The sequence below is a fragment of the Barbus barbus genome, assembly GCF_936440315.1.
Source record: "Barbus barbus genome assembly, chromosome: 43".
NCBI lineage: Eukaryota > Metazoa > Chordata > Actinopteri > Cypriniformes > Cyprinidae > Barbus > Barbus barbus.
In genome coordinates, this window is record NC_136721.1 from 18,289,675 (window position 1) to 18,302,945 (window position 13,271).

General features: G+C 35.7%; 1 protein-coding gene across 1 annotated transcript in view; it reads left to right on the plus strand.

Annotated features, from left to right (window-relative positions):
• Positions 1-13,271, plus strand: part of cacna1bb (calcium channel, voltage-dependent, N type, alpha 1B subunit, b) — a gene marked incomplete at both ends in the record, with an annotated part of 126,373 nt that overhangs the window by 52,102 nt on the left and 61,000 nt on the right. The window lies entirely within an intron of this gene.

Genomic DNA, 13,271 nt, shown 5'->3' on the forward strand with positions numbered 1-13,271 from the left:
TAGCAGCAAACCCCCATGCATATGTATCTTAAACGCAAGGATACATGAAAGAGGAAAAAAATTGGTATGCCACGCTGTCTGAAACATGTCTCTATTCTTCTGGTCCATATATCACGGATCAACTGCGATCCGTTTAAGCCCTAATAGCCTATATGACAGCAATCTTTTATTTGCTAATTTAACATGAAATTGTCAAATTGCAACTCCATATCAATAGCATACAATGAAAATACAGAATAATTAGAGCAATCATTTACGCACAATAAATAACAGAGCGTCATATCTATACACATTTTCCCCCGAACGTTCTCGCGATCCGGTAGGAATTCTTCCACGACCCGGTGGTTGGGGACCTCTGATCTAGGTTATGCACGCTGCTGCAGAACAAGTATGGACTTGCTACTGCCAATAGATACACAGACACGCTGCTGTGAGCATGTAAGATATGCTGCATGAATAGGCATACAATAAATCTAGCAGATAGCAGATCTAGGCAGGTGGTGCTGGGGGAGGGTTTCAGAGGAACTTTAATAGCAGCCAGCTTGCAGCAAACACTGAACTATCTATTTAAATATTGAGCAAGCAAGTTCCCTAGCTGCAGAATCAGCACTGGCCAATCAGCTTGTGCCGTGTAATAAATTATGTAATTGCTAGCAGATTGCAGGTAAAGGACCTATTAGCCTGCACCATCCAGAGTTTCCCAGCTAATCGACCCTTGACAAGCGATCTGACCAGTCATAATGCCAAATCCACCATTTTGTCTGACAAACAAATCAGACCGGAGAGTAGATTAATTTAAGTGGACTTAAGCTTGAAAAATGGTTATATTGATGTTGTATTGATGTATTTCCGTAGTTGAAATAAAATACATTCAGATGTTCATGCATGTTTATTTCATGCTTCAAGTAAATATGAAAGGACAATCGTTTCATGTGCCTTTAAACTGAGTGGCTACAGTGATCTGTCACTAAAAAGACACAAAACGGTATTTACTGTTTGAATTTCTTAAAAAATGACAAAATCTGAAATCTGAGACCTTGTTTCATACCAGAAGTAACCAGCTCTGTCTTGTCTGTCGGTGCATTGTCAGTTTCCTCTTTGCTTCGTGTTGTATTTTTCGCGTTGTGATGTATTTTTCACTGCGTGAGAATATGGTGTGTAGTGTGAGAGCGGCAGGGCTTGTCAGACATAGCAACAGTAACTAAGGAGGGCGGGTTTTTTCGAAGGGTCAATTGTCAGTTGTAAAATGTTTTCCTTTTTTTTTTTCCTTTATCTTAACATTCGTAGATTTGCATGTTATTTTGGAACTTGGCATTAATCATCATCACATGACATATAAGATGAACTATATTTTCAATACACTGAAAATATTCAATATACTTCCCTGAAGAAAGTTACAGGAATATATGGAAACAAGATATGGAACATGAGGGCGTGTGAACAATGGCATAGAGTAACTTTCATTTTTAGGTGAACTATTCTTTTAACATTCACACACAAACACAAACATGCGTTTACAGACATACATAGTCTTGAATATGGATGTGGAATATTGTTGTGTAATCTCAAAGGCTTTTCTTTGTTTCTAAATTTTGTGTTATGTTTTAGAACATCTGACAGTCTGTGTTCTGCTTGTCTGAGTGTTGAGCTCAGGAGACTCTCTTTCTGTAAAGGTGCTAAAATCTGTGTGTGCTGATGTGAATACTAAGTGAAAAAGCGGAAAGAAGTTTGCTTAGTTTAATTGTAATCCAACAGGTAGCTGAAATTGTCTGCACACTGGAAAAATTCAATCAGACCAAAAAATCGTTTTTTATTTTCCATATGCAAAAGTGAAAAAGTAAAAGAAGTGCAAAGTGTCTTAAAAGCAGACCAAAGAGCAGACGTTTCAGCCCATGCTTTCTTCAGCGCTCCTGAGAACTCATTGTTCTTTTTGAGCGCACACACTTCCTGTTTGATTAGTTTAATTGTACACAGTTAAACATGCAAAAGTACTTTTATGGTAAGCAGGAATTCCACAGTTATGGAAAACCCTACTGCGCCCATCTGTTTTTACCACAGGTCAGTCATTATAGAGACATCACGTTCAGAATAAACACTGGCATGGACAGTCTCAGTAACACTTCCAGGGAGCGTAGTATAAACCCTGCTGAGTGACAGAAAAGACAGACTGCTCTAGTTTCACCTGCTCCCATTCTCCTCACAGTTTACAAATGTTTGCAGAGCGTCAGGCTGCCAGAACACTGTGTGGGGCAGCATATGCCACCCTGTTCCCCCTCCCACCACAGACTGAGATGAGAATTATGCTAAGCTGAACTCAGACTGTACGCTGCCAACCTGTTCCTGTCATATGCGTAGGGCTGTTGGTTCTGCTGATACCCTCTCTCTTTCTCTCACTTTCACTCGCCCGCTTTTTAACACATGAGCTCTGTTCCAAAACCCAACGAGCCGCATCCTTGTCTACTTCATTCTAGCATCCTAACTATAATAGAACCTCTCAAATGAACAATTGAAATGCTAATATTAGGTAAAATAATGATTTTTAATCACACTCTGTGTTTTTTCATTTAAATATAACTTTATTTACAGGACTCAACAGTAAGTATGTTTTCTGCTTGCTAAGATTAAGCAACAAAAAAATAGAAATTTTATGAATATTAAAATATAAAATAAAATAATAAAAATGTACACTTTAAATATATTTTAAACCATTGAAGTAAAAATAAATATAATTTGAATATACTAAATTTAATTGAACTACTTTCATTTTTTTATTTGCATTTATAGTTTTTGTTATATTTCTAAATATTATTTTATTATTTTTAATATTAATATTATATAAAAACTATTTTATTTTACAAATCATATTTTTGCACCTATAAAGAAATATATTTTTAAATAAAATGTTAGATTTTCCTTACAAAGGAATTTAGAAAAATGTTTGTAAATAATACAGTTGTAATGATACAACTCCAGAACAACAATTGATGTATAACCACTTTTGTTTATACAGACAATGATGGGATACATGGCTGATTATTAATAATTTGTTTGCCATTTTTAACACATTCTTACTGATGCTACCAAAGCTGTCACTAATATTACATTTATGACAAATCCTTTTCTGTGTCTGGCAATTTTATTTAAAATATTATACATTTTTTGCACATATTATTAAAAAAAAAATGTTTTAAATGTTAAAGAAAATTTGCAATATGTCTGTAAATTATATCGTTATTATATATATGCTACAAAAACTTTCACAAATCTTGCAAAAATGCACATTTTAATCATTATACAGACAAGCTAAATAAATCAATGTTGATGAGCAGTTTTTGCAACCAAATATTACTTAAAATGTTTTGGGGCAGAGTACCTCCCCCCTTTCTCTAATCTCTTGCAGTGCAGAGTGTTCTTACTAAGTCACAAGGCAACTTTAGCACTGTGTATGTGTATGTGTGAGTGTATCTTATTAGCATGGGCTTGAGGGCCACATAACCCCTCAAACTGCACTGGTGGCACTTCAGGCAATCCACGGGGTCTTTCAAAACAACTTTTCTTCCCAGAATACTGTAAAAACACGTCTCTGGGAGACCATAGCCAGCTTCATAATGTTATTGCCAATTTGTAACTACTGGAGCTTGTAGTTAAACCATTCCTTTTAGCCCAGGGGCTTCAATCCTATTTCACAGAGACTGACTCGTTTATAAAGTAGCTCAGTGCACTTCTTAATCCCTCTGCATTGACGAGCAAAGACCTATAATTGGTGACAAATAGAGAGTAAATCGATATATATATTGTTCATCATAAGTCTTAGATCTTTCCCATGAGTGCCATTTCTCAACAGCGAGCCAGAAGCTAGTTTGATGTTTTCCTCCATCTTATAGATGGATAGAAAAGATTTTGTAGCGTGCTTTGTTTTTTATATTAATACCAACCTTTGGTATTATTTATTTGCCACTGCAAACCAGTTAATGTATAGAAAAAGCACAAAGTCTGAAATAAGCCTCTGTCTTACTGTAGTAAGTCAGAGAAACTGTTGTTCTGAATACTTTTTTAAGGCTAAACGCCATGCAAGACATTGTGTGATATGCTGCTTTTAGAGATGCTATTTATGGTTGGAATCCAGGATGGATCACATAAGAATAATGGCAGCACTCCATTTCCTAGATTGCATGTCAGAGTAGTTGTATTGATGTCTTTATGGTGCTGTGATGGAATGGCACAATGGAATAATGGGATTGTCTGTACTGGATTTTACGCATATATTCTTTCTTTCATATCCCAAATGTTCATCCAATGCAGCAAAACCGTGATGCTGTGTTTTAGATTCTTATTCTACGATTCGAATCCCACCTTAACACAACCAATTGAAAAGCATTTTCTCTATTGAGCATTACATTGTAGCTCAATAAATGACAGACAGGCAGAGGACCAGAGGTTAGTGTAAGTTTCTCAAACTAAGGAGCTCCACTGGTACATTATCCCCACCCATAATGAGCTCCAGCCCAAACAAGCCAGCGGGGGCGGAGTCCTCGGCTAATGACATGGCAGTCCTCATTTCATGCCTGTTAGTTTTATTACGTTCTCGCTGTGCTAGAGATTAATCGCTTTCTGCTTAATTACCACTGCTGTGTCATGCTTGTTTGGGGATTCTGGTCAGATCCCCTGAGGTGGAGCAACATTACCTGTTGGAGAGATGGTGCTGTTGTTGGAGAGAAATGTATTATTTATTTATTTATCGTAAAATTAATTTAAAGGATTTTTGTTTTTTTATGACTTTTATTTTTTGTATAATGTGAATGCAATAAAACACCTTTTTATTCAGAAGAAGTAGGCATAACCCACGTCTGGCTTTTAATGGAGGACAGCGTTAAATAGGCAGAAACTAGATTGGATTTCCTTCAATCACTGCTCATGAAAATTGGATTTTGCAACAAAACAACCCTTGTGGAAGGTTTTGTGTAATTTCTGAAATAATTATGAGGCACCTCTTTGTGGTGATTTTGAATGATTCTTATCTTAATGTTGTTCTACCTACAGCATCTTTAATTATTGTATCTACCTTCTGGTCAAGCATTTGCAGTGTTGACTCTATAAAACAGTCAACTCCCACTGGGGCCATAATTAGATGTCGTTTATTGATGTGTAAGAACATGCTGCCCAAGATGAGACATTCTGTGTTTTCTAGGCCTGTGAGACCTTGTGTTAATTGTTATGTTACACAAAAATGTCAGTCAGCAGCTGTCATGCTATTCCAGTAGCCAGTGTGTATGTGTGTTTCAGTGCAATCAGTGTTTTTGGTCTTGTTACTGCAGGCCGAGTCACCAGGCCTCTGTGCACCTTGACCCTGTTAGCCAGCGGTCCTGAGCTGTCAAATCCATCCCTGAGCTCATTAAACATCTTTAAAAATAGCCTGTTGGGAGCAGGATGGAGTAAAGTCATATTTAGATGTATGCAGGCTTTTTCCCTTATTTTTCCTTCACGTTTTTGTAAATAACTTATTACAGTGGAAGTGTAAAATATGCACAGATGGAAGTCCATGTCTCTTTTTACTCTGCAGTCCAGTTTAACTAGGAGTTAATGTACTAAAATAATTCTTTATCATAAGTCAGTGGCTTTTATTACAACTAATAATGGCATGCATATGTGCCCAAAAAGGTGCAGCAGAATAATTATCGAATGATGATCATATGATGGAGAAAAACATTATGTCTAGGCATATATCCAGACCCTCAGTGCAGTCTGGACACTTCCAGCATTTTAAAAAGCTGATTCAGGTGTACAGATCACAATATTAGACCAATGCTGTACAGTTTGATGATATCTTTATTTCAGACTCAATAAGGTCCATATAAAAAAAAAAAACAAAAAAAAAAACAGCATAAATAACAACAAAAAAAAACAATAATTTACATCTAATATCCATATAAGCACTTTTTCCAGTGCCTCCAAAGTGCAGAGGTATACCTAACAGTGCTCTTCTCTAAGATCACTATAATTCCATCTTTAGAGACCTCAAGCCGCTTTATAAATTTATACACAAAATTTCTAATAACAGCATATATCATGGGCACATGATTCTGAAGAAAAATCTGACTGGCACTTGTCCACCGAGGGACTTTTAAAAAGAATCGCAATGCATCATTATATGCAACCTGCAACTTGTTAAATTTAGCTCTACTGTAACTGCAATAGTTACTATTGCAGTTACATGCTAAATTTACGAGCAAGCATGTTAGCTTGTGCATACAATTTACAATACTGTCTCTGAATGTCATCATCGTCACAAAGGTCACTTCTAATGATGTGACTGAGATATTTGACCTTATTCAGATAAAAAGAGGGAAACACGGCCTTAAGGTCCTCCTTTGCCCTCACCAACATTACCACACACTTTTTGATATTAAACTTTAAATCATATTGCTCACCATAGTCGGAGCAGACTCTAAGCAACTGTTGCAGCCCAGCAGAGTAAGGTGACATTACATCTAGGTCATCTGCATACAGTAGATGGTTCAAAAGTCTTTCTCCCACCATGCAGCCAGTCTTACACTTTTTAAGTCTTTGAGTAAGATCGTCCATATAAAGGTTAAAGAGCATGGGTGACAATATTTTGGTGACAATACGTTTTTCACTAGAAAGGCTCCGATGTTGTCATGCCCCATCTAACCTGCATTTTGGTGTGTGTACCAAAAATGCAGAACCCGGACTACGTATGGGGGAACCCCTCGCTGCTGTAATTTTACAAATAGCTTTCCATGGTTAATACAGTCAAAGGCTTTAGAGGCATCTAAGAAGCACAGACACATAGTGGAGTTCTGCCTTCTGTCATTTCATTAATGTACACCACATAATTTGTTTAGTGAATCAGGTTCTGAATCAAATAAATAATGCAATTCATTCTTAAATTTTGAATTCACCCCACAGTCTTTATTATTTTGGAATGAGAGTAAGAGAAAGAGGTAAGGGTAAAGGAAAGGGCAAACACTTTCATTTTTGAGCTCAGATTATAAAAAGAAAAAATTATTATCTTAACCAATTGATGTGTTTGTTACTACATACCTCCTGTAATTTCAAGTCAATCGGATCATTGCACTCTGAGATATGGGTCACACTGTCGAGCGGCCCTTTTGAAAGCGGTCTAAAAACTTTCACCAAAAGAGGAGCCCCTTAAATGTGCATTTTTTTAGATGTTTAAGCCTTAATTTTGGGTAAGCTTCACCACTTGCTGTAAAATTAAGAGATTAATGTTTAGACTTTTGCATATTGTAACCTTGAACTTGGATGTGGGAAATAATTACATTAGGTCCAAAAGATAGTTTTAGCAAGACAGCGCAGATGCTACAGAACACAGTTAGCTGACTAGCTTTATAAGATTGTGTGCTATGCTAACATATTACAAACCCGATTCCAAAAAAGTTGGGACACTGTACAAATTGTGAATAAAAACAGAATGCAATGATCTGGAAGTTTCAAATTTCAATATTTTATTCAGAATACAACATAGATGACATATCACATGTTTAAACTGAGAAAATGTATAATTTTAAGGGAAAAATAAGTTTATTTTAAATTTCATGGCATCAACACATCTCAAAAAAGTTGGGACAAGGCCATGTTTACCACTGTGTGGCATCCCCTCTTCTTTTTATAACAGTCTGCAAACGTCTGGGGACTGAGGAGACAAGTTGCTCAAGTTTAGGAATAGGAATGTTGTCCCATTCTTGTCTAATACAGGCTTCTAGTTGCTCAACCGTCTTCCTCTTTATGATGCGCCAAATGTTTTCTATGGGTGAAAGATCTGGACTGCAGGCTGGCCATTTCAGTACCCGGATCCTCCTTCTACGCAGTCATGATGTTGTAATTTGAGTGAGTGAGTGAGTGAGTGACTTTGATGCAGTATGTGGTCTGGCATAATTGATGCAGTATGTGGTCTGGCATAATTGATGCAGTATGTGGTCTGGCATTGTCATGTTGGAAAATGCAAGGTCTTCCCTGAAAGAGACAACGTCTGGATGGGAGCATATGTTGTTCTAGAACTTGGATATACCTTTCAGCATTGATGGTGCCTTTCCAGATGTGTAAGCTGCCCATGCCACACGCACTCATGCAACCCCATACCATCAGAGATGCAGGCTTCTGAACTGAGCGCTGATAACAACTTGGGTTGTCCTTGTCCTCTTTAGTCCGGATGACATGGCGTCCCAATTTTCCAAAAAGAACTTCAAATTTTGATTCGTCTGACCACAGAACAGTTTTTCACTTTGCCACAGTCCATTTTAAATAAGCCTTGGCCCAGAGAAAACGCCTGTGCTTCTGGATCATGTTTAGATATGGCTTCTTTTTTGGCCTATAGAGTTTTAGCCGGCAACGGCGAATGGCACGGTGGATTGTGTTCACCGACAATGTTTTCTGGAAGTATTCCTGAGCCCATGTTGTGATTTCCATTACAGTAGCATTCCTGTATGTGATGCAGTGCCGTCTAAGGGCCCGAAGATCACGGGCATCCAGTATGGTTTTCCGGCCTTGACCCTTACGCACAGAGATTGTTCCAGATTCTCTGAATCTTTGGATGATATTATGCACTGTAGATGATGATAACTTCAAACTCTTTGTAATTTTTCTCTGAGAAACTCCTTTCTGATATTGCTCCACTATTTTTCGCCGCAGCATTGGGGGAATTGGTGATCCTCTTGCCATCTTGACTTCTGAGAGACACTGCCACTCTGAGAGGCTCTTTTTATACCCAATCATGTTGCCAATTGACCTAATAAGTTGCAAATTGGTCCTCCAGCTGTTCCTTATATGTACATTTAACTTTTCCGGCCTCTTATTGCTACCTGTCCCAACTTTTTTGGAATGTGTAGCTCTCATGAAATCCAAAATGAGCCAATATTTGGCATGACATTTCAAAATGTCTCACTTTCAACATTTGATATGTTATCTATATTCTATTGTGAATAAAATATAAGTTTATGAGATTTGTAAATTATTGCATTCCTTTTTTATTTGTAATTTGTACAGTGTCCCAACTTTTTTGGAATCGGGTTTGTACTTCACAGGCATTACTGGCTTGTACTTTTACATCCATACTATTATAAATTGACAGTTTATTGCTGGCCTGTGGTTTTACAGTGCTGTAATTTTTAAAGATTTCATATTATTTTAAGGTGAGCTTAAAGGGTGCACTACTATGAAAATCACACTGCTTAAGTATAATTTCATAGATATAATAATAGTTGTTCATATTAAAATATGTATGAACTTAATACATGAACTAGATTATTTATTTAGCAAAATCTTGTCATTTTAATAAATATTACATGAAATTTATTAAAAGTTGTTGCTGCTCAGCTCAGTGTGCTCTCTTTAAGCTCTTCCACATTAACCACCTATGTAAATACTTCATAAACAGACTTTAAATATTAACTGATGGTTATCACTTTTAGTTAATCTTTATAAAATGTCTAATAACTTATTTTAACTGCTTTAAGATGACAAAGTCGAGATGTAACTATAGTTTATGCCCAAAGATGAAAGAGGCATGTCGTCCATCAGAAACCTGTCGTATCTGTCCAGGAAAAAAGCAACTAAAGGCTGGAATACACTACACAACTATTAAAATGTGAACAGATTTTTAAAACACCAGGCATCATACATTAAACGACTGAGGATCACACACTAGCAGACTTTAAATTCCTTCCAATCACAACAAACTCACACAGAAATGTGCGTATTATTTCTGTGTTCATCCCTATGAATTAAATGTTTTATTGGTGTGTTTTATTTGATTTTTGAATATATAACTGATCAAACTGAATGCCCTGTTGCTTGATTTTTAGTTTAGTGTTTTTTTTTATTGACTTTGTAGCTTCAAATAAAAAAAAAAAATTCAATTATTCTTTAAAAAAGTTTTTTTTTTAAATAAACAATAATTTAATAAAACATGATGTGAGCTTAATGGGAACAGGGGTGTGCTTAAAGGGTACACAAATCTACCCATTAAGCACAGCCAGACTTTTTGAATTTAATGATGTATATCTTAATCAAAATTCTTTTGTCATTTAAAATAAAATTAAATATTTTTATGTGAGAGATTAATATTTTATTTTAACACAACTTTTTGTAGCGAAACCAATATCTTGTGCACTAAAAATGACTGGTACGTTTACCCTATATGGTCATCATTATAGGTTTGCTTATAATATAGTTTGTGTGCCTTTAAGGGCTCATAGAATAAATAGTACACTTTACCAGAGTTTGGTATAATGCTTTACACAGTAATTACTCTAATAACTTTTCCTGATAAGACAGTAATGCGCTATATTTTAAATTAATGTAATTTGATTACAGTTACTAATGTTAATAAAATTGTTACTTAAATTGCAAATGCAGTGTTAAAAACTATTAAGTAAAAATTAGGGCTGTGCAATTAATCGCATACGATTCTCATGCGCATCTCGTCAGTAAAGCCGACTCCGTGATTGGCGGTAAATCTCCATCACCTGTTTTCAAATGGAGCGGCAGTTACAGAGGACCGTTGTTCACTGACAAGGTACGCGATATCGTGTTCATAATCGAATGTGATTCATCTGCGATAATGCCTAGCTTGTCAGTGAACTACGGCTCTGTGTATTAACTGCCGCTCCATTTGAAAACAGGTGATGGAGATTTATCGCCAATCACGGAGTCGGCTTTACTGACGAGATGCGTATGAGAATTGCATGCAATTAATTGCACAGCCCTAGTAAAAATTATGTTTTGCATTTCAGTATGCCCTTTAATAAATCACCAGAGAATGCGAACTAATGCAGATGAGTGCTTCAACATTTAGATGCAATGAAAGGTTGCATCATATTTCAAAATATTGCACTATAGTTTGGGAAAAGTTCAACAAGTAAATGTGTATGTTTAAGTCACATTAACACTAATATAAGTAAAAAATAAATGACTCATCAGAATGAGACTCTCCGCTGGATTAAGCCGTGTTGCATCTTCTTCTGAGGTAGATTCAAGGCTTATTCCTCACAGCACATCTTCTTCCAAAAACAAAAAGTAGCCTATGTGAACTTAATGAAAATCTTAATGGTGATGTGGGCATTTACATGTTCTTGAGTCTCAAGCCTGGTTTCACGTGGATGATTATCATATGTAGCGCGATGCGTGTGTTACAGATAATGAACTCAGACAGGAAAGACTGTATCTTGCGTTGGTTTCATACAGATTACATTACCAAAGAATATTTGTTTTCGACATGAATTACTTCATTTAAAATTAGATACTTCAAGCTCTCTTTGGATATACAGTACTTCTCATGTCTATATGTCAAGTTTTCGCTGTTTTCTCATTCATTTCAGTGACGCATTTCAGGAAAATATTGGCAGAGACTGAGACCAGAAAGCACACCATATTTGTTTTCTTTATTTTACTGTAGCAAATTAGCTCAAAAGGGAAATCTATAGAAATAATTACAGTTAATTATAATTAATTACAATTATTTATATCAGCTGCCAGTAGTAACTGTAGCAGAATTGTCATCAACTAATCTGTTTGTCCAGCGAACATTCAGTGTAATTTCATATCAACTCTAAGAAATTATATTTTCGTGGCCACAGAAAATAACTTTCTTACAGTATTAATTACATTTATCTTTCCTAAGAAGGAAACAGGAAGAGTAGACCAGCGTGTCAAATCTTTCTTAGCCTGTACTATCGAAGGTTTTATATTTGATGAATATAATGATACAAGTTTCGGTGGTATACGTATACCCAGATATGTTATCCCTTGGGGTACCCATCTAAAAGGTTCAATATATAAAGGCTTAGTTTTACTATACATCCATTACATGTATGTATAGTATACATTAAACTGAACTGAGCTGGATGATGACATTCAATAATGAAATGCCTTTAACTGAAAATATTTGTTTTTATCTTTTAATTTTACATTATTGACACTCTATTTTCCTTTTTTGATATTGTGTAGTTGCTTTGACACAATTGACATTGTTAAAAGCGCTATATAAATAAAGGTGACTTGACTTGACTTCCCGATTGGCATGATTTCAGATTTATGAAAGTTAACTTTATAGACAGAAACCGACCCAAATTTTTCGTCGTCTGCATAAAGCATTATTTTTTGTTGATTTTTCAGGGTGAGAGTGGGCAACTTTGACGTGTTCCATGATGAAGATCGAATGAGGATGAGACAATATTTTTTTCTTTGTTGATGCTAGCAAGGAAAGTCATTATGAATAAACATTATGGTTGGAGATAGCCCTCCCTTATATAGGGAATGGCTATTTATGATAAAAGACCTTATATTCCTAGAAAAACTAAGATTTCATATTATGGGTAAACTTATGTCATTTAATAGAATGTGGGAAGAACCACTAAGATCTTTGGGGGTTAGTGAAGATTCCAGTATGCTACCAATAATATGAAAAATTAAATATAAATCAACATACCCATACTATTAAGTTATGAAAATATGGTGATATAAATTGGACATGGTTGTTTTTGTATTTTCTCCTTTATGCGTTATGGTGAGTATTCTGCATGTACCCCCCGCCCCCCCGCCCTTCTTTTTTTTTTACTTTTGTTATGTTTTTGTTACTTTTTTATTGTTGTTGTTATTATCATTATTGTTGGCTTTTTTGTTGTGATCCTGATTTGTAAGATGTTTTGTGTGCTACCTACTGGTTGTTGATCAATTAATAAAAATAATAAAAACACAACATAAAAAAAACTCTCTTTGAATTATGAATATGGGGGTGGGTTATGTCCCCACCAATGTCAAAAGCAAACCTACGCCCTTGCCCAACACTGCACGTTCCTTACTAGATATTTTATTTTTATATATTTAATAATATTTGATTTATGTTTCTTGCCTCAACCATATTCAAGAGTGAGATAAAGGTAAAAGTGATGTTTATTTGATAAGAAAAAGTGACGCAGCTCAAGTGACACCTCATTGGTTTATACGTCGGGTATAACTAAGAGTCAGCGCTATAAGTTTAACCCATGTGAAACACGGGTCTGTCTTCAGGTGGACCTGTAGCGTCTGTCTTGGGCTTCTGTGAAGAACAGTGGGGGATGCAAAAATCTCCCTAATTCCAAATGATTATGCAGTTTATTTAGCATTAATTTTTCAGTTCATGACATGAGTGACATAATCAGTTTTTTAGCATAACTGTTTTCATAGTTGAATTCATTTTAGTGTTAGGATTAAAAAGTTTTACATTTCAACTGACAGATTTAAGTTTGGTATAT